This window comes from Coturnix japonica, chromosome 4 (genome assembly GCF_001577835.2).
Source record: "Coturnix japonica isolate 7356 chromosome 4, Coturnix japonica 2.1, whole genome shotgun sequence".
NCBI classification, from domain to species: Eukaryota; Metazoa; Chordata; class Aves; order Galliformes; family Phasianidae; genus Coturnix; species Coturnix japonica.
In genome coordinates, this window is record NC_029519.1 from 49675136 (window position 1) to 49702619 (window position 27484).

A 27484-nucleotide genomic window follows, 5' to 3' on the forward strand; every position below is an offset into this window, starting at 1 on the left:
TATCAGTAAAATATGCCGTCCTCATTGTCTTAAAATGACATTATAGGGGATAATTACTTTAAAGATTTATTTACTCAGAAACGTTCTAGATTACCTCATTCATTAATTCCTAGCTTATTAATGGCCTTGTCAGCATTTAAGACCAGCATGACTAATCAGATGTCAACAAAATGCAATTACTACAAACTGAAATGTAATTTTCATCCTTTTACTTACACTTTTAATGAGCCCAATAGAAAGCAAATTCTCCTTTAATCACAGCATTTCTCAGCTACTCAGCATAGTTACAGCTTGTGCTTCCTATTACTGGAAACTATTTCAAAAAGAATTTAGTGCTTTTTTTTATTATTTTTTTTTTAGTTTTATAGCTAGGCTGGTAGTCCCTTAAAATACATTTTTTGATTTATTGATTGTTACTGATTAGCTTTCTGAAATACATAAGAGGTAGTTCTTCCAAGATAAATCTTGGAATTGAAGAATTGAAGAAAGGAATTGAAAAGAGAGTTTTAGTGTCTTTTTGAGCTCATAATGGAAAGGAAAATGTATGTGAATTTAACTTCAGGTATTTTTGTAATTCCAGGGATTGGAGGAATTAGTCAAACCTTAATCTGGATGGCACACAGGCAGATTTACAAAGTTTTTATATGGTTTAGTCATGATTATGAGAGCACTCCTCTGTTAGGGGAGTGGGAGTGGGAAAGCCTGCGTTCCATCAGGCTTCCTTAAACTGTGGTCTAAATCCTCCTCTTGGGATGACTAGGCTTTGTTTCCTCCAGCATCCTTTGCAGTAATTACATCAGTCCACTGCTGTTATTCATTCTCTATTTGATCACTGCTTCTGTGATTTCTACTATTTCCTCACCTCCCGTTAAGCATCACCTTAGACCTCCTCCCAAATAAGATCTCTGCCTGGGAGCAGGGGGCTCTGGTGGATGAGAAACTGGATATGAACCAACAGTATGTGCTTGCAGCCCAGAAGGCCAACTTTGTTTTAGGCTGCATTAAAAAACGGGTGGTCAGCAGGGTGACGAAGGTGATTGTCCCCCTCGGCACTTGTGAGACCCCACCTGGAGTACTGCATCCAGGCTTGGGGCCCCTAATACAGGAAGGACATGGAGCTCTTGAAGCAGGTCCAGAGGGCCACTAATATGATCTGTTTACACTTCATAAACTTTAAAGATTCTTCATAGTGTGTTTTTTTTTTGTTTGTTTGTTTGTTTTTAATAATAATAATTATTATTTTAATTTTCTTTTTTAGGTGTTGGATATGTACCCTGCCTCAAAAAGTATTTATTTCTCTTCCAGATAAGGTGCATTAAAATTTAGCTTGTCTTGGATGTCAGAATTTTAAATCACGACTCAACAATTCTGCTAGGCATTTTTTTGTAGTATGTTTATAGGCTTTTGTGGTACCATATTGTATGTCTTTTATATCCTTGAAGCTACAGAGCGTAAACTGTGCTACAGATATCATCTTATCTGGCATGTTCTGAAAAGGAGAGTTGTAGAGCAGAATGTCCATGCAGACCTAATCCCTCCCCAGTTCTGTCCAACCAAAGATTACCCCTAGAGTGAGATGACAGGCTAGTATTAGCATGTGCATGCAGGTGGCTATCTGGAATGAATTATTGCAAGAATCGTTATATTATTTGGTTAAATGTAATTAGCTAAGTTGTGCATAAGCTTCATCCCAAGGCAATTAAATGAACCACAGTGCTTCTACAGATGTTAGTTATTTAGTGAGATTCTCAATGACACCTAGAAAATTCTGAGGATTATTTTTCTATTAATATGTAAACAAAATCATTTAGCATTGTCAATCTATATTTGTCAAAAAAGGGAGGGAAAATGCAGAAATAATAATGTATTTCTCTACTTATGCAAATAGTGTATCTGGTGCTTTTTGAGGTAGTGCCAGTGATTATTTCAAAGCAGGCTGGACACCTGCAGTCAACTGATGGCAAGATAATTAAGACCATGTCCTGCCATTCTTCAGTTTTTATGGTGTTTTAGGAGAAAACAAGCAAACACACACCCCACCTATACAAAAGTATAAAAATATTATCTGAAGAAATACAATTATTAAGTACAGTTTATGACTTATAAAATGATCTTGTGGAACACTCAGATCAACATAATTTTTTTTTCTTTTTTCTTTTTTCTTTTTTTTTCCAGAATTTTCCCTTATCAATCTCCAAGTCTTAACCAAGAAGACAAGGAAAATATTGTGGTGTGTACTAATAATTTGTTGAGTACAATACAGAGAAATTAAAGGAACTGCATAGATAAAGTCCCTGTGAGGTACTTTATTTAAAAAGAACTAGGCAAAAGAGGAAACATGAACCATTTTCCTGCTCTCTCACCCCTCCCCAAAATTGGTCCATGAACTCAGATTTGGGCAAGAGGGATTATACAGAGGCCTGGCTTTTGGAGATACATGATAAGACAGATTTGTTTGTTTAGTATTGTTTCTTATTTTTCTTGTTAACTATCAAGAGCTGCTTTTGATGTTTGGATGTATAACTCTTGAGTGCTTTGTATTATTATTATATGAAGCCCGAGGATTGCTGGGTCTTCAAGCAAAAATAGCAAAATATTTTTTCCTTATTATTTATGTAATTCTTAACCTCTCCCAAGTATATACTGTTTAATCTGTTTTGGTCAGGAAAATGAACACATTATTTACAGGTTGGGGTGTTTATTAGTATGAGTGCTATGTTTGTGCCAGTGCAATTGTGAATTTGGGCAATTCTGTTATTTTAATCCTACCCCGTCTGTATTTGCTGAGCAGAACTGAGTTCTGATATAGTTGTATCTTTGATATTACTTGTTTTACCTTTTTGTTTGGTTGAGCTGAAAGCATTTATTCATATTTTTCAAGCTAAGCTGAGTTACCACAGCTTGAGTGTGTTTGTCCTCAACTGACGCTTAAGGACCAGATATAATTAAATTCAGAGATGATGAATTTTCAAAATTTTATATTGCCAAATGAGGCTTCTTGTAACCAACTCTGACAGCTTTTATTTGTCTGGATGTTGTTCTGTCCAAATTAAACTTTGCCTTTTGCTGCTTGTGCAGAAAAACTGTTTACTGATTTCTGAAATACTTTTTGAGGAGATTAACAGATATTACAGGAAAATGACTCATTTTGATAAGGCTCCATCAGATATCATTTATTTTCCAACCAAATTTACAGTGCCTGTGTATTCAATTCCCAAAGCCATATACTTTGTGAAATTATCACCTCCCAGTACCCTAATAGGAACCTCAGTCAAGTAGCTGTAATACAGTCAGTAAAACAAAATCAGCTTAACAGTTTGGACTTTGAAATTAGTTTGGCATCATCTCATTGTGGAATGAAGTAAAAGCTCAGGCACAAAAACACAATCCTAAGTCTGTGAAAGTGTTTATTTTTCTTTCAATTATTTTGAGTTATTTTGATTTGGAATAGTTCAAACATCAGAAATTCATAATCTGTCTTGAATTAGTTTAGAGTCTAGCTGTAGAAGCTGACCAGATCTTTGCCTCTCCTGGGAGATGTTGTTGCCACGGCTCCTGACTAGCATGGTTCAAAACTATTGCTATCCTAGGTTGCTTATATTGAATTGATACAAATTGTTGAGAAGGTAGATAAAGAATTGTTACAATTTTTCAAACAAGAAACCAGAGAATCTAGTTGTCTATCCAAAAATAAATAAATAAATAGGAAAGTATTACAGAGAGCTTTAATGTAGCATAGACCTATCTTTTCACTTAGGATCTCAATCTAAACGGATAATGATCAACTTCTCTTCCTTCTGAAAATAGTTTAGATAATGAAAGCTAGACTGTTAGATTTGGGATGTCATGTTGAACTACTCAAATAAACCTTGCAAATTTTATTCTTTTGTATATACCTATCTCTCTCTCTCTCTCTCTCTCTCTCTCTCTATATATATATATAGACACACACTATTGTAAGTTATTGTCAAGACACGATTCAGAAAAATGTGTTGCATGCTCTGATGGATCTAGGACCATTTACATAAGCTGAAAATCTGCCTCTAATTTTGTCAAGAATTAACTCTGCAGTAAGTGTTCAGATAAACAATCGTTGATCTAAACTGATCTATTTAATTATCCTTGAGTACATGTGTTTTCTACATGTTATTTTCTTCTGATTTAAAATTACCACTATTTTATTAGGTAATCTTAACAGCTTTTATGATAGCTCTTGCCTGGAAAAAAATAAGAACTAGCCTACTTCTGAAGTTTTTCCTGTCTGGCTTTAAGCTGTTAACAAGTTATATTCATTCCTTAACATCCTGGTTGGCTCATAGCAGCCTATAGAGAGGCATAATATTTTTCAGAGCCAGATGGTAATATATTTTGCATCTGTAGTAGTAACAAAATTGGCATCTTGTGGAAATATCTTTTGCAGCTTATTTTGATAAGTTACCATGTCGTTAGTCCTAATGATATTGTGTGTTTGCTGAGGGAGAAGAAAGGGATGGTTAGCATTTTCCATTAATATATATGTATTTTTTGAAGTTGGTTTCCTTCAGAAATTCAGTTTGTGAGATCTCACCATTTTGACCTGTCAATTCAGTGAATTAATTTGAAACTACTCGATAATTTCAACAAAATGTGAGCTTTTACATGTATCTGAAAGTTTGATGAACAGCTAGAAAATGCCTAGTTAACAAAGACAGAGTTACAGACTTAAGGCATATAGTGTGTTTTCATTTCTTAAACATCCCTTTTTCTCTGTATGTATTTATTTAAAAAGCACGTCCATATAATAGTAAGTCATAGATCTTCTTGTTGATTTATAGAATTATGAATGGGGTATTATTTGAAGCTTTGGTCACATAATTAATTCTTCAGGGTTATGCAGTTGTGATGGATGTCATCTTTTCTGTCTGCTTCTCATATGAACTTTATAATCCAAACAAGAAAACATGGCTAATTTATCCATCTCTGTAGTATTTCATGATTGATTTTTCAAGTAGTTTATCTGAGTAGTTAACTGTGACTTTATGCTTATCTAACAAGCAGACATGTACCAGGAAGTCAGAGTCTTTTGCAATCTCTTTGAAGCTTTAATTCAAAAGACTGTAGAACTAGTGAAAAAGGAATTTTCTATTGGGAAACCAGATGTTGTTTCACACAACACAGATTGTCACCTGTGTTGCGAAATGACAATATCATTTGCCTTATAGATGAGTCTTAAAAATGTTTTGAGGAATTTCAGTGCTTGTTCAAAGTTCACACTGTTAGGCAGAGATTCTGTGAGAATGTGAGAACTCATGGAAGTCTCAGATTGTATATAGTTGCCACTTGTATTCTTGTATCTGATCTGAAAGTTATGAAAACTTATCAGGCATTATATGAAAAACTTCAGTTAGATTTGTTTTGATAATCTGGTTAATTCAGTCAAAGAACCTGTCTCATGACAAATGCAAAATAATACAGGTAAGGGTGGGCAAGAATGTTGAGTTTTACTTAAGCTTTACTTAATCAACAGTTTTTGTTAATATTCTGTGCATTACATTGTTTGGAAAAATTTTCAGATTTTTCTTTTAGTATCTTCTAATTATAGTGAGAACTTTTTAGGAGATAGTGGGTTTTCTACATAAGAAACATTTTTCTAATTTATAAAATAGAAAAGGTGAATAATATTTATCCCTTAATTCTCAGTTTTTTCAGTGTTCAGGTAAGCAAAGCTGCTAGTAGAATGCTACAAAATGCTACGTGTGTGTGTGTGTGTCTTTGCCCTAATTATAGTGGAGGAAATGAAAGCTGTCTTCGTATCCAGTAAACTACATGCAGAGGCTCAGGAATAGAACCAGATGATTATTGTTGTTGTTTTTGTTTTTTAACTTTGATGCTATATGTATTTAACTTACAAGAATGGAAGTAGAAGCTTAGTACTGTTGTGCAAATCAAAATTAATTTCTTCGTATATTGTTTGATGAAGTGTTTCAGTATGAATGTAAGGCTTAGGTGTTGAGGTGTTGACTTGTGCGTCCATATTCTTCCAAGTGATTACTTCTATTTAGATGACAGCAACAATTTATCAAAGGCATAACAGATTGAAAATAACGTGAGTTATCACGCAAGCAGATGGTGCACAACAGTAACTATGGTTAATAAGGCATTTTTCCCCCCTGAAATACCCATGTTAGCAGATGTGTCTGGACGAGTGAGGAATAACAAACCTGTCTGGAAAGTTAGTTCCATTTGCAGTGGAACTTACTGGTGATGTTAGTGGTTTGGCTGTGTAGAATACAACCAGCAAAAGTGTTCTACAGTGCGTAGTGCCAGGATGAGTGGCATTGAACCCACATTTATAGCATGAGAAATTCTGAGTGTGAAGAAGAACTTCTTTTATCATAGGGAGGGTGAATACTGACACAGGTGCCAAGAAGACTTGTAGTGTCAGTGTTTGGAAAGGCATTTATTGTTGAGCTGGACAAGCCCTGAGCTTCCTGATCTAGTTGGTACTGCCTTAAGTATTGAAACTGGATTAACTGGTTTTCAGAGTTAACCTCTCTCCTGAATTGAATGCTCAGTGCTTTGTGATTAAAACAAACAAAAATCTGTATGCTGAATTTCTCAGCAGCACTGACATGGAAATCACTAATTTTGAAAGGTTGGAAATAGAGTTGGATTTTTACACATTTGTTTTGAAGTAAGGGCTGTGTGTAGGAGTTTTAAGTAAATTATAAGGTAAAATTAGCTTTAGAATTCAGAGAATTTAAAACAAAAGCAACTCCCATCTGATGCAAAATGTCAATTCAAAATAAACTCACAACGTTGGCTACAGACCGTTGAAATATTTTTGATGCACTAAGTTTTTGCTCACAAAGTTTATGTTCAGTAAGGTAGCAGCTGTCTAACCCTTTCCTGCTCTATTCTGGATCATGCATCACTTGTCCTCCTACAGCTGTCATAAAAGTGGAATGAAGTTATCATAAACTCCCTGTCTGTTGTGGCAGATTTTTGAAAAATTTAATCCTGTCCTCATATCTGATCTCAGTTATATTTCTACTTCCTTGTAATCTGAGGCATATGTTAAATTATGGAATGCAACCTGGTTCTACTTTGAGTTTTCCTTGAATGTCTGTACGGTTTATTGTGTATTTTTACACCACCCCTGCCAGCTAAAGCTTAAGTCTAAAGCTTACTATTGACTCAAATTCACATTCATATACATACTTTTTGTCTGTCCAGGTCTTGCTAAATGGCAGCACAGCCTTCTGGTGTGTCAACCACTCTTCTCAGCTTAGTATCATTGGTGTACTTTCTGAGGGTGGCTAATATCTCCTCATCAAGGTTGCTGATGTAGATTATTGAACAAGACTGGGTCCAGCACTGACCTCTGGGGAACACCACTAGTCACAGGTCTCCAACCAGACTGCCTCACTGTTCTCAACCCTCTGAGCTCATCCCAAGGAAGACAGTAGTCACAATCTGGTGATAAAGAAGGAATCAGCCATTTCTGAGAATCAGGGCTCCCTAAGCTCCAAGGGAGGCAATCTCTAAATAGAGATGCTTCCCATATGGCTGCTAGCCCTTACACGAGGTATAGAGAGAAGTGGACATGGGGTCTCACAAGTGAATTGCTTCCACCTGTGCTCCCAGGGTCTATTATTTTAAATTTTAAAAGAAATTCAATCACTGAATGAACTGAGGAGTTGAGTGCATCTTGACATTATCTGGTTGTGTTGTTCTCATTTTTATACTTGTAACACTGTTATCATTTGCCATAAAATAATGATTATAACTGTTCCTAGTGTAAAATATTGTACTTCTTAAAATCCACTAATCATCCTTCTTAATAGTTTATTATTATTATTTAAGCAAACATCATTTAAAGTAATTGATCTGTTTTTACTTTAGGAGGAATACTGGTATATTGTTTTGTCTGTGTGGCTCACAATATATATTGTTGAAAATGTGCTTCTGTCAGTAGTTTACAGGCTGATTTGGCCCAGTTCTGTGACTAGTAGGACAGGGGGACCCACAGACCCACATCCCAGGAAAGGGGAAAAGGGGAAAGAGCTGAATTTGGCAGTCTGATTTAGTGGTTGGTGACCCTGCCCATCACAGGGGAGTTGAAATTAATGATCTTTGGAGTACTTTTCAATGCAGGCCTTTCTATGAAAGGGTAGGGAGATAGGTCGAAAAACAGAACAGCAGCAATGATCTGAGGAGAAAAAAATGGGTTACTTAGCAAGATATCAGAATGCAAGATAACACAATATAATGCAGCATAATACAATTCAATTGCAATTGAAGATAATAAATCAAATAAAATGAGAGGGAGTGTCTAAAAACTGAAGGCCTTACTCTAAGTAAGCTGAGGCGATACGGCACCCACAACAGAGATGAGCCAGAAGATCATAGGGGTGGGGGGAAGGTTGGGACTGGGAGTTGTTCTTCTGGGACACGTATCCAGAACTACATGATGTCATGATGTATAATACTGATAATTAAAAAAAAAATAAAAAATCATAAAACCATGACAACTTTTTTTTCTTTTTTTTTTCTGTTTGTCTTTTAGAAAACTCCTCCCTACCTCAGGGTGAGAGCAAACTTTTGATTCTTCATCTGTATCATTTTTCTGTTACTGAATATCTTTGTTCAGTACAGATATGGTCAAACCTACCTAACAAGTGCTTATTTCTTAGTGTTTAGCTGATAATAATGGGAAAAACACTGCATGATTTATAGGGCGATACAGAGAGTGTATTGGGAGTACATGGACAGGATGTATTGCACCTGAGTGTTAGATGTGCTTGGCATTCCAAGAAGGGTTGGATACCTTGGAGAAGGTAATAAAACTGTGAAAGCATGAAAGGCACTGAAGTGAAAATAGGACATAGAACAGAATAATAGTGAGTAGAAATTTAGTTGTGGTTTATGTTTTTTATTCTACAATTTCAGTGAGATAACATGCCTTGATAATCCAATAAGCAGAGAGAGTGAGAGACCACATAGCAGAAGGGGAGCTAAGAATGCTTAGAAGCACTTCTAAAATGTATTTAAAAAAAAAAAAAAAAGTGAAAGAGCAAGTTCATGTCACACTGGTGATGGAATTGTAAAGTGGAGAAAAAGACTAATTCTTTAGTGCAAAGGTGGAAGTAGTAAGTTTGTAGTAAGTTCTCAAGGATAGTTTCATTGCTTTGTTTTACTTGAATTTAAGCGTGCTCAGTGATTACTCCCGTGTGTCTTTTTCTAAAGCAACTGATTTTAAAAAAGACTTCTAAAAAATTGTTCTCACCAAGTAAAATTCTAGGTATTTTAATTTCAGTTTTGTTTTATATTATTGAATGTCTTTTAAGTTGTTAGTAGTTCTAATTTGCAGTCCTATTACATGTATTAGACTCTTTTTAGGTGATGCAAAGGGCTTTTCTACAAGGATAGAAGGAAGGCTAGATGAAGGTTTCTGCCTGGGAACGTGTTTGTTACCAGTTGGTGACCATCTGCCAGATCTATCATATATTTATTTTTATTGGGCATGCGAAGCATAAAATATGAAGGCATCATACTGAGATTTTACTGGACAGTTAAAGTCTGTTTTAAAGATCCATCAAAATGCAATTCATGCTTCAAACAAAGAATTTGAATCATCCAGTGAGAATACGGACTTTATGTCAATCTTCATTTCCTGAACTGTGAAGTCTCAACTAAAGCTTTTATTTGTAACTCTACAGAGCAACTGACAATTTTCTTCTTAGAAGCTATGAGCTATAACTATTCATATGTAAAATGTCTTGGGACATCTGAGTTGTGCTTTAGGGATTTCAGCATCTTAAGTTACTAGTCAACATCTGCTCTGTGCCTTTTTTTTCCCCCCTTATGGTTTCACATTTTGGTATCTTAAACTCCTTGATCTACAGCATTTTAGCAGTATTATTTTGTTTATTTGTAATTGAGGAACTTCATTGACTGACATACTACAAATGTGTGCTCTGTCTGATTGAAGGCATGATTTCTCTTCATTGTAAAGTCCCCTCTAGATTTCTCACATCTTCACAGAAACATTTCCCTGGCTTTGATTCTGTTTTGGGGATTTCTAATTAGGCCCACAGGCAGTGGTGATAGAGCCTAGAGAGGATATTTTGCTTTGCAATGAAGTTGGAATAGTTCAGCACAGGCATAATTAAACAGCTGGATGCAATCTTTTCTTCATACAGGCACTACTTTATTTTCTAGTTTATGGAATAAAATCACTTTTTCTCTCAAATCTAGAAGCTAAGCCATCTGTGTGACATTTTCCCCCACTTCCTGGGCTTGTGTTGTTAACATCTAGTTTCTACTTCCGACCTGCAGTCTTTAGTCCCGGTTTCTCAGTTCTTTATTTGTGGTCACAGCAGCCTACTGATGAGTGCTTTTCCTTCCTTTCCAGGCTTGTTTGTTTTTTCACCCTGCCTCCTGCATCTTTCAGTTACATTCCTTCTCTGATTTTTCTCTCATTATCTTCCCTGGCTATTTAGTCCAAACAAGTGGATTAAGTAATTTATCTAAATACTTACTGCATGAATCACATATTTTGGGGTTTCACTGTAGTCGAATGTACTCTGAGATAACATTTTTTTCCATCCAACAGAAAGTGTGCATTGTTGAAAAGAACATAAAGTCTATTTTAACTCTTTTCTGAAGGTAAATCTTTCAGGTATGTGTTTTGGGAGAACTCCAGAATCCACTCCATAAATCTAAAAGTGTAAATGTTTGCTGACAACATATGACATACATAAATACAGTTGTTAACTGCTTTTGATATGAAAATCCACCAAATATTTATCTCATGCTGTGATGTTATTCTGACACAGAAAAGTTTTCTTTGTTCTAACTTACATCTGATGGTTTATCGTTATTTTTTTTTTGAACAGTAGTATACAGCGTTGCAGATAGTCATTTTTAGTCCCTTCAAAACTGCATTAGAGTCTCAGAATGTCTGAAATAAGGGTACTGTTTTGTTTTCAAGATTAACATAGATGAAAGGTGCATCACTGTTCAGTTTTCAGTTTAAATGTAAAATAAATTCTGTGAGGACAGTACTGTACATGATGACTATGAAACTGTTTGGCATGTATTGTTGTTGCGGATATTAGTGGAGGTGAAGTGGATATTAGTGGATAGTGGATATTAGTGGAGGTGAACAAGATTCCTTTGTTGTTGTTGTTTTTTTGCTAGAACATATATAAGTGTTTGTAACTATTCAGAATGCTTTGTGTCTTGAGACACTGATTTAGAATGCTGGAAAAAAAACATTGAGGCAGTGGCAGCTACTGAAAATGTAAAATAAAAGTCTTCTAAAGAGACAAACAGCTTTTTATTTTAATACTCCTTTGTGCTTGTTGCAACTTCATGTTAAATTTATTCTTTCTGCTGGTTTTATGTACTGATATCAATCTTTGCTTTTTAAATGCTTATTTTCATACTCTGTGTAGTAAACTTATGATTATATATCCTGTGAATGGCTGCAAACAATAATATGCAGGTATTAACTCTACACGGTATTATTCAGACTGAAGGACGCTACAGTCAAACAGTTGAAATAGTATTAAGAGCAGTATGACAAATTTGACAGTATTTTTTTCATCATTATTTTAAAAGATAAACAACTAGTAAACACTTTTTCTTTTCAGTGCAAGTGAGTAAAATAACCAAATGAGTAGCTGTTACATGATGATAATGTTATAGATCAGTAGTCAAACTCCCAGTTTGAATTGGCAGAAATATTGAAGTATGATAGACTACTTAAGTGACAAGAACTTCTTATGTGAGAAACAACCAACTCCTGTCCTTCCTTGGATCTTACTTGTTCACTTATTACATAATGTAAATGAATTTGTTTGCTGGGTAACTAAATCTCAACTAAAACATTACTTGTTTTTTGTGTACAGTACAGAATCTTTAATATTTAGTTTTTGTGAAATTTTAATAGCCCACTGAGATTGTACCTGTTGTAGTGAGTAGCTGTGAATGTTTCACTTCTGTATGCTTCTGATGGCTCTCACTAGCATGCACAGTTGCTTGATGCTTTGCTTACTCCTTTTATAATACCTGCTAGAGTTTTCTTACTCTAGAGGAGTGTGTACCAATCACATCGGATTATTGGAAATAGACGTTGAGACTTCACATAATAAACTAACTCATGAAAAAATCAAAGCTGAAAATACACTTCCTTTTAATGGCTTTATCTCCAGCCAATGCTTAATAATCATATACTGAAAAGCAGGAATTGAAAGAAAATTACTCTGCAGCCATTAAAACTGATGAGGATTTTCAGGAGATAGAAGCCACTAGGGTTGTAAGTGCTTAGAAAATTGAAAGCTTTTTACTAAGATGGATATTTCTCAGCAGGTTACCATTCTGAGAGCTAGAGGGTTTGAAGGCACTGAAGAAGGTGTTGAAGGTCCTTCTGTAGGAAAGACTGAATTCAAGTTTCTACTCTTGGTGATATGTGGTGTAAAACATAAAGTTATGCCATAGAAAACAACATTGGACTCTGACTGAGTGAGTCACCATTTTGCTAAACAGAAACTTGCATCTGCTCTTTTATTCTTCCTGATCCTAAATTCTTCTTTATGCATGGTTGAAAAGTTACTGATTGCACAGTTGCAGATGCAGTCTCATCTGGGGAAGGCAGAGAGTGAGATCAGTCTGAGTTTATGTTCTCTGGTGGAAGCTCAAAACAGCTATGAACAAAGTATATAAGTTACTTGAATTAAACAGAAGAAGCAAGATAATCACTATTTGTCTATCCAACAGAATAACTAATATTCCTGAATTGTTTTTTCTCATTTTCCATTTTTTTTCCTGTTGACTGTCTGTAGCTTGTCACCTTGTAGTGTTTGTCACAAATCACCTTCTTTAGTACCTTATATTCTGGGTAGAGAAGAGGAATATTATGAACTAACCTTCAGCAGTTGAATATTAAGCTTGAATTCAGTCATAACATAACATGCCAAAATCCAAATGCCTCCACAAATATGGATGTTAGTAAAATGAAAGGACCTGTCTTGAAGTGAGAGGCACTTATTAGGGTGCAGTAAATCTCCATGCAGATGGCAAATTCATTCTTGACCCCATTTTGGAAATTGTTCACTTGGTTTCCATAGAAGAAGAGAGAAAAATGCTGCTTCCTATCCAAGGATAAGGTACCTCTTCAGATGACCTGGCCTGAAGTTGCTGTCTAAACATCTGCATCTCAGAGAGATTTTTTGATACAAAGGTCAGACTAACAGTCTGTGTCTTGCAATTTTTTTCCAATTGTCAATATTAAAATAACTGCCAAGGTTTAGCGAATCAAGAATAGTAGAAGATCTTGCTAAATTCAAAACGAGAAGTGAAGAAATAAAATGTGCAGTACTTGCTGTCCAATTTCAGTGCAGTGCAACCTAGTAGAGTCACAGGTGGCTCTCTGCATAAAGCAGCACTGTAAACAATAAGCTTCCAAGCTGCAAACTGGTGCTTCTCAACCTTGACTTGTATCGACTTTCTCAGTGATAGCAAATCAGTGGTTGATACAAAAATCTTTGAGGTATTTCCTTAGTGTCAGTCAGCAGCCATGTCCATACTGTCTTGACGCACTTCTTTATCGATTTCTCATTTTCTTTGGGATGCTGTATCAGGTAAATAAGAGATTGTACTCTTTATGATGCTTGCATGTGTATCTATGCTCATGTATTGTTCTCATCATAGGAGTAAAAATACTTTCCTGCAGTTTAAACAGTCTTGCGTCAGGAGAGAGCATATCAGAATGGTATAAAGGTTTGCTTCTTCATTACAGTTAATAGAGAGATCTGAGTTAATACTCTAAAAATATACGAAAGAAGTGAAGAGCAATAGAGAGGTTCAGCATCCCCTACATATGTAAAGAGTATAAGTAATACAAGATTTGAAATGTTAAGAAATGATTTAAAGCTACTGAAGAAAAAGGTTAAGATTTGATTTCAATACAGTATGAAAGGTTATCCTTAAAGGTGAGTTGATCTGTATTCCACTTTATATTTTCTTTTCCTCATTACTTATTACAAGTATGACTGCTGTGCAGCTAGTCTTTCACGTATGTATGTGTGTAAATATATATATACATACGTGTAATATTGACAGAGGCATAGATCTTTTTGTGTGTGTCCATAAAACAATAAGAGAAGCTGTGAATTTGATGTAGTATTCAGTTGCTGTTGTAGGGATAATCATGAGAAATACCAGCAAGGTCAGGAGAGTGTCAGTTCGAAAGATTTATGTTGCAGAACTGCTGCTTTAATTGGTGCTAATTAATCTGTCTGTTAGTGAGTTGTAAAGAAGCCAAGAAATACTTTAAGTGATGTCCTTCAATGTGATAAAACCATGTTCATACATTTGCACTCCCTCAGATCTCAGCAACTGTCAGCCACACATTCTTCACCAAAACAAAGAGTGCTAAAAGCTTTTATAGAATTTAACTGGGAAAAAAAAGAATAAATAATCTGTCATTTTAGACAATAATCCTGTAGTGAGCTCTGCATGACCAGACACTTTGCTCTGCAGAAGGAATATGTTCATTTAAGAGGAACTCATTTGGGTTTTCCTTTAAATACCAGCAGCTTATTCAAGGAAAATAAGAGGGGCTCAATATAGTTGTGCTTGACACTAAACCACATTTGCTTCATTATCATATCAAAAATAGGAAATGAGACATCTGGAAACTTTTATGTTGTATTAATGACTTGGAATTATAGTTAAAATGTAGAATTAGTTTTCAAGATGCTAAAATCACAGCTGTTCACTCTTCAGAATCATACATTCATGTCATGAACTGTCTTCTCTTTTTTTTTTTTTTCATGTTATTTGCTTTCCTGAATCATGAAGAATTGCAGTAGCTGAAGTAGAATTCAGCTTAAACTACTAATTTCATTTGACTTGATTATAAACTTGCTTGATAGGAAAGGCCCAACAGATGAAAATGCTGTATGTTCCTCTTAACTTATGGCAGACTACCTATTTATCAAATGATAGACGGCAGAAATTTCCAATGTGCTTATTTAAGTAGTTCAGTGACAGATACTTATTTATCATTAGAATTTATTGTTTTCTGCATTTATTCATTTGTATAAAATAAAATCAAGTATTCGTGCTCGCAACTGTCATTCATATATGAATTCATGTTTTCCATGTACTACATAAAAGACTGTAATTTTGCTGTAATGATTTGCTGAAATATTTGAGACTAGGATAAGCATATATGATTTTTAGTTTGGTTTTAATTCTGTTTTTCACTAAATAAGTACTACAGTAACATACATCTCTGCTTTATGTTTCCTGAACAAATGTCTAGTGATCTGTTGACTCATCTGAAGCCAATTCATTGAAGAATGTGAGTTCTCCTTGTGCTAGTGCCTAATATTAATAAAATAATACCATAATCAAAAGTATCTTCCTCAGCTCTCCACATTTCATTTAAATTTTCATGCTTTGAAAAAAATATCAAATATTGGATTTGTTCTTCACCCTCAAGGCATGAAAACATTACACTGCACATCTTTTGTAAAGTTCTGATTTATAAATGTGTTCTCTATGGTGCGGTCCCAATTACTCTTTGTTACGCCTAGCAACAAGTTTGTCAAGTTGCTTAAGGTAAGTTTGTGATATGTTACTGTACAAATCGTTTAATGTACACTTACAAAACATGCACTTTTCTAAATATTCTAGCCATGGTTTTAGCAAGCCATTGGATTGTTCAGTTGTCCTACTGAGCCAAATCATGGCTTTCAACACAAATTTCCTCCAGACTAGGTGAAAGATATGGCTAGCATTTGAAACCAATCTGTAATGAGACAGTGTAGTTTTAAGCAATGAAATTTAGACCAGTTCAGACTGAGATTTTTTTCTCCTTTACTAATCTTAGTTTAAATGATAGTTTCAATTTCTGATGTTTACTGCTAAAATTAGTGTGGTTTTGGTTACTTATGCAAATTTAATTATAGACCTTGGGCATAGTTTTGTATTTTAGAGAGTGAGATCCATTTTTAATGCTTTGAACAAATGTAGCTGATGAAATGTCAGAATCTCATGTTTAATATGAATTGAATACTTATAGCTTGATTCTTGTAATACTGATTTTAGAATAGAATGAATACTTTAGAATATTTTAAGAACTTGTCTTGTAATTTATTCAGTCTTTATCAACTCTACTAGGAATGGAACTTTCTCTGATTACACGAAATACTACTTTTGCATCAGCTACAGGTTTTTTGTTGTTTTTTTTTTTTTTTTTTTTAACCCTGATGCAACTATTTATAAAGGAATAAATGAAGCTGAATTCATCCTTGAACAGCGTCTCTGACACGTGAATAAAACTACACTTGCATGCATGTTAGGTTCAAATAGTATAGATACCACCATTCTTGAATTATGAAATACTTTTTCTGTAACTTAGTGACATTATTATTTTCTGGTAGCTTCTCCATCACATAGACTGAAATATCTTTTTTTCATAAATTTTTCGTAATCACCTTCATTTACTACCTTTCCCAACTCTCTCTCCCCCCCCCTCTCTTTTTTTTTTTTTTTTTTTTTTTTTTTTTTTTTTTTTTTTGTTTGTAATTCATTCAATACTTCAGACCAGTAAAACACAACCAATCTCACAGCAAAATTACCAAGAAGTTTTTGATGTAGTCAGTTAACAGTTGTTTAAACTATTCAAAGTGATTAAAGTCCTGTAACTTTCTTTGCTGCATGAAATAGTCTGTCTTTGTGTACTTTTGGGTATAGTGTTGTTCATTTAGTTACAGTATATACTTTATATATATATATATTCACTTTGTTATGAATATCATTTCTTTACAATCAAAATAGAATGTATAAAACAACTCTAAAAGTTTCTCTCTGATTTTGTCTTCTGTGGGAAGAAATAATCTATATATATAGATATAGATCTATTTCAGATGTAATGATTTTGGTGTATCTGTTGTACTGTCTCTAGCCAGGAAACTCACTTTGCTGGGAATTAGTCTTATGCATATATATATATACATATATTTCTTTAGATCATAATGATCTTGAGTCTTCTGTGTAAATCCAGTTACTACAAAACTGAGGTAAGAAACACATCGGAAGGGCAAAAAATAAGAATGTGTTTGAATTAGATCTCTGGGCAGACAGACAAACACGTAAGGGGAACACTTACCGAACTGTTACCATAATTGCTTTGAGATCTGATGGAATTACAGGCATGTGCATGCCTACAGAGCTATGATGACATTGGCATCACTTAGACATGGTGGGATGGCTCTCAGAGCTGGAGTGTAGGAAGGAGAGGATGTATTACTTCTGTATCAATGACCAGCTGAAGTCCATGGAGCCCCACCTGGGAATGGATGAGGAGCTGACAGAGAGCTTATGGGTTAGGATTAAAGGGAAGGCAGGGAAAGAGACATTATAGTGGGAGTCTGCTACAGGCTGATCATCTGGGAAAACAAAGTAGCAGAGACCCTCTGAAGGCAGGTTCCTAATTCCTAAAAGCATATTCACTTTCTATGGACTTCAGAAATCATATCATTGCCTTGTGGATATAATTGGCTAGAATATTAGAAAAGATTCATCATGCTAAAAATTGAAGATCAAGTCATGTAAAGGAAGTGAGTGCATGTCTGAAAGGAAAAAAGGATTTATTACTTAGTGCTGGTGATAATTTATTTCAGATTAGGGAACCTGTACTGGGGAAGTGATATTTTTGGTATATTCATTTCCTGCTGCCAATATTTTCCAGATCAAATAGAACACATTGAAGAAAATGCTATTGGAGAACCAGTGGCAAATTTTCCAGTTCCAATTTGTAGTTTATCTGTTGTAAGAATGAAAAATGGGATCAGATTGTTCCAAGGAACTGGACAATAAGCGCAGCATCCTGTGGCATGGATGAAGAAAAGGCTTAAAATAACTTTTTTCTTTTTAGAGTTATTTTGAGAACTGTGGAAAAGTGTGTTCCCTTCATAAGGGCAAAGATGAAACTGTCTGTAAAAGCTCTTGGTAAAATTTTGGATTCTTCTTCAGCTGTTCCCTCCAGATGCTGCTCACCAAAAGAATGCTGCATATCACCAAAATGGCACAATAATGATATTTGTATTTGCAATCAATTTCACATCAAATGAAGGACTATCAACTCTAGCAGCTTCTCTGTGAGCTTCAGAGTTGCCTGTTCCTAATCTGTGATATGATCCCTTGTTTTATATTCAACAGGGGATGAGGTATTAATGGTACACTGCAAATATTAAAGGTATTCTGGGAATAAAAGAGAAAATACCCCTACTGTTTCTCTCCCTCTTGAGAGAGATTTATATTATCTTTCTGTTTAGAGATAGCTTCAAACCAGTTGTTTTGTTGTTTGTTTTTTTTTTCCTCTATTGCTCTGCAAAAGTAAAATGCAAAAAAATCCCCATACTCTACTATAAAGCAGAATGCAAAATGCTTGCTTTATACAGGTTCATACAGGTTGCAAACAAAATATCTTCAGAATAAATTCTAAAACATTCCCAGCGAAGCACCTGCCACATGTTACAGCAACAAGAGGACACAAAAAATGTGTTCAGCAGAAGGATAGAGTACTGAAAGGTTCCTGTGTAGAGAAAACCTGGAGTTAAGCTCAGCACTGGCATTGATTTATACTTCTCATGGTGTAATATTAAAAAAAAATATTAAAAAAAATATAAAATTGTATGATGCAACTCTTCACAGAGTCCTTTTTTCTTTGCATGACAGTTGCATTGAAAAATTCAGAGGTTTAGACATGCTTGCCACATTGGTGTCTGAGCTTTATCAGAAATAGTCCTGATTGTATACATTTCCATAGGGACTTTGAACTCTTCTCTTTTTCATGTACAGTGCACTTCTGAGATTTAATCTTTTCCAGTTTTTATCTTCTTATGAAGTAGATAACTGTTACTAATTAGAATTGTTGTGTATCAGATCTGACTGGTAAAATATTCAGTAACACGTAATGTCTGATATTTAAATATTTACGAGGTTCCATAATTAATCAGTAATTTATCAATGTAAATTAATTGCTATCTAATAGTGTATTGTGAATATTCTACCATTTTTAGCTGTGTGAGTGATGTAGTTTTTCAGACTGGAATAAACATACAGAAAAACTTTATTTGATTTTCTGTACAGATTTTACAGGTTTCTTTGTCTTGCCCCTTCATCTGTCAGTAGATCAACACTGATCACCAGTATGACTGCAATCTAACCTGGCTTTTCTTAGAGCGTAAATTAATTGTAAAATAAATTAGCCTAAAAAAATCTTGATTATAAGAATCGTAGAAGGAATATATTATATATCAGTTAAGTCCTGTAGTCTCTATTTTATAACCCATCTTTAAATAATGGTAAATTGTAATTTTCTTTTATTTTTTCATAGTTAAATTTTGCATTGTGACTTCTCAATAAATTAGGGATTTTTTCTTATTCTTTTCTTTTTCTTTTTCTTTTTTTTTTTTTTTGTCTATTTGCATGATCTGTACCCTTTTTTTTAAATGTTTTTTTTTTTTATATTTTATTTTATTTTATTTTTTTCTCCTACCAGTAGAAGTCCCAGACTAGACAAATTTTTGCCTTTAGAGCTAGCTGGTGCCCCAGGGCCTGTTTTAGAGAACATTACCTTGAAAGATTGCCTCACCAAGAGAGATTATCCTACACTTTGAGCCTTCTGAGCCTTAAAAAACCTGCAATTGTAGATTTCTGAGTTTTCAGACTGTGAAAGAATCGTGTGCATTGGTGTCTGCAGAGAAACAAAGGCTGGAATGCAGGCAAAGAAATGTGTATGGAAATTGTAGTTAAGTCATGTCTCATGGACGTTCTGTAATTATTCAATTTGCCAGAAAGCAAGAAGGTTTTGAAATACACTGCAGAGCAAGTTAATTCCTGACATTTTTGATTATGTAATGTGACATCTAACCTAAAAGCAAATTACCTTAAATTAAAGCATCTGCATCACAGCTGTCTTCCTTTTGTATTTTTTTCCCCTCTACCTTTGAAGTGTGCTGTGCATTGCTTGTAATTAAATGGGTGGAGAAAAAAACAAAACAAAACAAAAAAAAAGGTTAGTTTTGAAAATTTATATATGTAAGCAAAATAATTTAGTTTCTTATTCAGTGTGCTTCAGTCTCTAGTGTGCTAGCTAGCAACAGTGTGATTCTCTTATGAGCAGTCTAGTATGCTGATAACTGATTTTAATTCTTTTGGACAATTGTGACAAAAAAGAGAACTCTGAACCTGAATATCAATGCTGATGACTTTTACATTTGTCACACTCAGGCAGAGACTTCTGATCATTTGAGAGCAGCTTAAACAATTGTAGACTTTCATGCATATTACTAGTGCTTCTACTGATCTAGGAATTTCTGTTCAGTTTATGCTAAATGCTTGGAATTTGAGTGAGTTAGAGGGGGGTATTTCTACAGTGTTTCGTCTGTAGTTGGAAGACTTTTGGAACCAATGAAACTAACTGTATTTAAAAAGATCTAGAGTGGAAAAAATCAACGCATTGTTCCCAAGAACTGTCCTGAGAGACATTTGATCTGTTTTGATAATTGTTTTTACAGAGTTTGAAAGAAAATTTGAGTCACTGAAATTCCAGGAAGATGTTTTAGGTAGTGATATGGAAGGTGGAAAGCAAATTCTTCTGTCTTTTGTGTGCAGCTCTTAATGTGCAGAACGATTAATGAGGGTTAAAGAGGAAGGATTTCTGTGATTTTATTTCTGAGTGTGGTTGACAAGAGTTCTGTGTTGCCTGGAACTGAGTGGTTCAATAGCATGTTCAATAGCAGAAATGTGGTGCCCTGGAGATTTTTATTCTGCAAGTACGTTACTGATGTTGTGGTATGTCTGTGCCATAAAACTAGACACAGTGATATTGCTAGACAGGAAGCAGTATATGGTAGGTGGAATGCAGCTACTTCATTAGACTAAAATGGTTATGTCACTTTCTGAGTTTATATACACTTACTGGTTCATTAGAATTACTTTAAATACTTCTGTATGGTGCTACAGGATGCTATATTTATAGTATAAAGCTATGAAAATTCTTGTTATTCTGATGCCTTAACTGTAGTGACCTTCATGTAAGTTTATGTGAAGTTTAAAAGCTAAAAATGTAGTCCCGTTTCTTCTGAGTAACTTTACAGTAGTATAAAGCAATTGTATTTTCCTGTGGCTGAGGTTATAAAGCCCTGCTCCTTTACAAGGATTTTTAAGAGCAAAAAAGGTGGCAGAGAGAACTGTGAAACTGTAGACTACCAGCATAACAAGGCTTCTGCCATTCTCTAGTAAGAACAGTATGTGAGGTTCTTACTTGACTGGAATGGAGAGATGAATCTTCTCAGTGGTTTCCTTCTGCCGTGTTTACATTATAGATGCATACTGGTTTTAATGTTTGCTGAAATTTTAACTTAGGTTTGTATTGTATTGTGTGGAAAATGACATAACATGAAATGTATGTACGTTTTCTATTCCAAGAACGTGGTTTAGATAGTATAAAATCTTGCTGACATGTTTATGAGGGGCAACGAAGTTGTATTAAAAATGCACTATGTATTTTTTTATTCCTTGAGCACTGAGGATTTATATTATGGGGGAATATAATTTTCAATCAAAATTGTTGTTTAATGTTACAGTTAAAGAAATGTGAAAAATTTTCAGTAGCATTCATCTCTACACACAGAAAGGCAAAATCTGCATTGTAGGATTGTGTCACTTCAAAAAAGAAACAGAAAACTTATCAGTGTTTTCAAGAAGATTCTAATTACAATTTTTTACATCTGTAATGTGTACAGTATGAGGACTGCATTTTAAATACTGAGATGCATGAAGCTAAGAGCTTAATGAAGCTAAAAGATAAAAGTATTTTCTTAACCTGGGCAACCTATTGCTAAACATATTAGTTTATATGTACAAAACACAAATGTGTTTTCTGTTTTTGTACTTAGTTTTAGAAAGATAAGACAATATGGTCAGCAGTCAGAAAGTGAGGAAATCTCTATTGAATACAGCTTCAGATTCTCATGCAGAGTAGGCTCTCAGCAGTGAAGCCATTTGTATGCAATTGCTATTCCTATTTTTTTGAATTTAAGAATATATCCAGTATAAACTACTGATAAGTTTGGAGAATGTATGTAATATAATACTATTTTAGAAGTCTCCTGAAGCGATAGCAGAGAGATCTTTCACAGAATGTTGTTATTGTTACTTGTGAAACAATTTTTCTGTGAGAATCTGGTCTGTTGCAATTCGTTGTTTGTCTCTTATGTGGGGACATAGTTTTAGGTACGGTGAAGAAGTGGCAGCACCACTGAAGGTAACTGAAAGCACCTTATATATTAAAACTGCTATAGCTAAACGTGTTGTCTTAGTATTATTACACAGTGCCTTGAATTATGAAGTTATTGTTGCAGACTTTGACTTTAGTTACTGGAAATAGTGATGTTATTGCCACAGGTTTCTCTAGATGAAATTTGTGACTAATTTGTAATAAAGAATTCTTGAAAGAGAGTCAGGCTAGCACACTGCTTTTTTCTTTTTTATGTCCCATATTACTCCCTTCAGACATCTGGCCAAAATAATTGTATGATGGCTAGAGGTACTTTTTCAAGCCATGTTATTTTTGACTAGGTTGTTTCTATTTCAACATGAGATAACTCCTCCTTTTATTATGTGCTTTGTAGTAATCCTGATTTCATCACATCTACAAATGAATTAAACCCTTATTCTCTCTCAGTATCATTTTGCAAACTCAAGGAAGGTAAGTTAACCGTCTTTTCTCTTGTACAACTCATCATTTGAAGAGTTTTAACTGCAGCTTTTTTTGGAGTGATATTATTGATTTTTATCCTGAAGTATCTTTGTTTGAAAGAAGTACCCCTAGACAATGTGGCTGTCTTCGAGGTGAAGTAATATCAGGTGGTTCTAGAAGTAGTGAAGTTCTAACTTCATATTTTCAACAAAAAAAAAAAAAAGAAAAAATGTTATACTCTGCATATATATAGAGCTTGTGCTGTAACTGTGATATGCATAGTGTTAGCAACAAAATTGCAGTTGCCTTTCCTGAGGACCATATAATTGTATCAGGCAACCTGTTGAGATAAGCACAACCCTGACTCAGTTTGCTGCTATGTATTGTTTATTTTTAAGTGCAGAAAACATGTTTTTGTTGTTCTCTGTAAAAGGCTGTAAAAGAGCTGCTGTCATTACCTGCACTCTCAAGGGTATGTCATTATCCAATCTGTGGCTTTTTCAGTTGTGAATGGAGTTCTTTGAAAAGTGATTGACACGTGAGTAGTTGGGTTCAGAGCCTGTAAAATTGGGAGTAATTTAATTACACAGATAGGTAAGAATTTGCAGGGAAAATATTGAGATAGACAGGAACGGAGCAATGACACTTTTGTCACATCACAATTTTTTCCTCTCTAATTTATCTAAAGATTTTTATCATAAATCTTGCTTTGAAGTAGACTACTTAAAGTAATTGACAGAAATTGACTGCTTCATAGCTTTATTTTAATATAGTCTAGATTGCTGAATTTTTGGACAGTTTTCAAGAAGATGAGTTACTTTGCAGAAAAGTCTTTAGGGAAGTATGTTCCTAAGTAATTAGTGTTTTATTTCTGCTGCCAATCCAGCACTGTCTCTCTCTTGCAGATTTGCTGAACTTGAGCTTAAGCTTGCATACAATTTCAAGGATGATGCATACAAATGAAATGGGTTGAAATGATAGGCCACACATTTTAACATAATATATGTAATCACCTCCATAATCAGACATGATCAAATAGGCACAAGACAGTTCCATACTTCCTGTGATCATGGTGAGACAAAATCCTTTGATCCAAATCTGATAGCCATACCAGCTCTAGAGATTTTGTCCTCTGAGCTTGTGTTTTCTGAAAGGTTATTTCTTGGACATATCTAAATCTAATTGAATTTATGATTGCACTTGGCTTACGAGAAATAATATGGGGTTGTGACAGTATAATGAATTGTACTGCTTGCTGCTTTCCATAGTTCCTTTAGAAGCTTAGTGAAGATTTGAATCATATCATTACTAAATAGCTTCTGTTTCACTGATATAATGAAGGTAAAAAGCTCTTTGTTTTCACCTTGTCTGATTATCTGTCAAAACAGTTACCTTCCAGAACTGCAAACATCTTCTTCATCCTAACACGATATCTCCTGTTCTGTGACTTGAGGAAAGGCTAGCTTCTCCATCTACAATAAGCTTTTTTGAGGTGACACAAAAACCCTTTCATTTCTTCTCACTCTTCAAATGCTCTGGATGCGTAGATCTTTGGATTGGGTGTGGGGCAATGCCATTCTGAAATACACTGTGGATATCTTTAGATTCCAGAAGAGTCATACAAAAATTAGGAAACATTCTAAAATTTACATTAAAATAAACTCTCAAAAGACAGGTGAGAATTCTACCTCTACACCTTAACCACCTTTCAGGTGGTTCAAAGGGTATGTACAGGCATCATACTGGAATCTCAGGATCAGTGGATGTGCTTTAAGGAATGTTTGCTTTGAAAGCCTTTGTAGTAAGGACTGTACTGGAGCAGATATCTGCATGACAGCCCATGGAAGACCCTGTGCCAGAACAGGTAGATAGTATCTGCAGAAACTGCAAGCTATGGAACTGATTGTGGAAGATCATGTTCACCTAATAAGAACTGCAGCCTGGGATTAATCTATGCTGAGGCAGGGGAAAGAAGGAGTGGAAGAGAGGAACATTTATGCACTGGTCACCCCCACTCTCCTGTATCCAGTTGTGTAATGGGAACTGGTAAAAGAGTTATGGGTGATGGAGTGAAATTGAGCTTGGCACAGTGGGTTGAGATGGGAAAGGTGTTACAGTTTTTTTCTCTTTGTTTCTCAAAACTCCCAAATCAATTCTGTTTTGTTTTTGCTAGTAACTGGCAACCAATTCCCTTGTCTTTATATTAACTCATCAGCTTTTTTTGTTGTGTTATCTCCGCTTAACCTTTTGAGGAGAGAGGGCAGCAGGTTGGCTGGGTGAGAGTCTGACAAATAGGCAAGGCTGACCCACCATGACCCATTTGGAAAGAGGTGAGCAGGGAGGAAGCAAAGAAATTATTATTATTTTTTAAGTACTGGTCCTTATATTGAATACATTTCACTTTGGGAGGCTTAGTTGTAGACACAATTTTAATTTTGGTAGTCATTGTTGTAATTTTCTTTTTGTTACATTTCCTAGAGGATTAGTCTTTAAGGTAGAGAAAAATCCCACTCTCCCTGAACAGGCGCATGTAATTGGAAGCACAGCTGGTATTTACTGTTCTCTGCAGCGAGAAAACTTTTGATTCCCAACAGATGTACAGCCCCATAGCAATCAGCGTATTTATATGAAATTATGATAGTCATTCCTTCAGTTCCTTTACAGCAAAAAGAAGTTATTATGTGACACGGAAGAGATATGGATAATGTAGTTAGTGTAAAAGAAATTTTTAGATTTTAGAGGATTTCACTGCAGTGAGAAACATTGTTTTTAAGATTCATGGCTTCTCCAGCCAGCTCATTATCAGTTGTTTTGCTGAATGGTAATCAGATGAATTCCTAAGCTCTATTTCTTTTTTGTCTCTTGAAAGTCTCTTACTGTATACTGTGAGGGCTTGGTGGGTAATAAGTGGTTGGAAACAAAAGAAACTGAGCAGAAGATTTTAGTCCTTAGTGATTGCACCCATACTGTGAGAATGCCTTTCCTCAGTTAATGAAGATTTACAGTAGTCCTGAAAAAAATTAAACGATGCAGTTAATTAACCAGTAGCTGTTGTTCTGCTGACGTGAGTACCAACAAATAGGTCTTTCTATCTAGTTCAGGGTCATTTTGGAGGTTTTCTGGACAATTAAATGTTTCAAACTATTTGGGAAAGATCTTCTGAATACTACTTGCTTTAAATAAAAGAAAAAAATGAAACCTACAAAAAAATGAAAATAAAAATTCAGTATAGCCATCTGAAATGGTATAATAAAAATTGTACGTATTACATAATGCACAATCATGCAGTTTTCATCAACATAATAAAGTGTACTTCCTATTTAAAATTTACTGTTATTTCTATGAGACATTGCTACTGAGTGTTCTTCTCATGGAAAGAAGATTTTAGTAAGTAACTCAAAAATTGAATCTTACATTGTAGTGATGTACCAAAATAAATAAATAAATAAATAAAAATCACATCAATGGGACCACTGCATTTCATTGTAGAAATCTACCATGAGCAGTTTGCATTCCTGAAGTGTAAAATAGAAAATGGCTCATATTCTGAAGTTCATCACAGGTGTGGACAGAATAAAAGGATTAATATTTATGCAAAGGCTTAATCCCATGAAAAGCTAGAACTTGATTGAGATTACCTTTATCACTTCAATTGGAAAAACATCCATGATAAGTATTAATATCTGTAACACTTCAGTTTAAGTTATTTTCTTTGAAGAAAAGGTATAACTGTTAGCAAATTTTTCTCCCGTGTCTCTACGTAAGTGTGGTACAGTTTAACATACAGTGGTCCTTAATTATTGCTCTGTGTATTTTCATGAGTAGCACTGACAAAATATGGAATTTGAATCTTAATTGTATGTGAAAAAAATATTCACATATGGTTAAAAATATAAAATGATTTTGTCCTATCCATCTTATACATTGTGAGTATATAAATGCAGATAGACCCCTTATACCAGGACTTTCCTGTTATGTTCTTCCAAATTAAGATTCTGACCCTATAAACATATTCATGTATTAGTAAGCTGGATAGCAGTCTTGTGCATTGTATGTTGTTACCAGCTGATAGTGGTAAATAGTCAATAGGAGTTCAAGGCACAAGTGGAGGCTGAAAATGGAAGTTTATTTCTACACTTCAGTGTGATACTGCAGAATTTTGTGTGGATACTCCTCCCAATAGGAACAAGATAGACTGATTTTTTCATATTTGTTTTTTTAAATTGAAACATAGCCTTTGACCCAAACTGGAAAATGTAGTTAATTTGGTTAAATCAGGTCACATAGTCTAATTAGTGCTCTTTCAGAGTCAGCTCCATGGCTGTTTAGTATTTAACAAGTATTTGCATAAGGATTAATTTTCTAAGTCCAATACAACCTTTCACTGTTTTCTTACAAATTGAGAATTGCTGGATTATGATTTTCAGACAGAAAGAAGAATCAGAGCTGTTTTGATTTCTGCATCTTTAATGTCGATGCAGTGACCTACCAATTTTCCATCTGAATTCAGTGAGTGTCTAGACCCCTTTCAAATTCCAGATGATAGATGTATCCCTGGGGAGATGTCAGAAAAAGATGTTGATATACTGAATTGAATATAAGAAAATGTGTCAGAACTGGTTATGTGTCTGTGAGTCACCAGAGAAAAGGATGTAGTTGTGATAATGGGAATGAATTAGCTCATTCAATGAAAACCTCTAAAGGAAAATAAAGAGA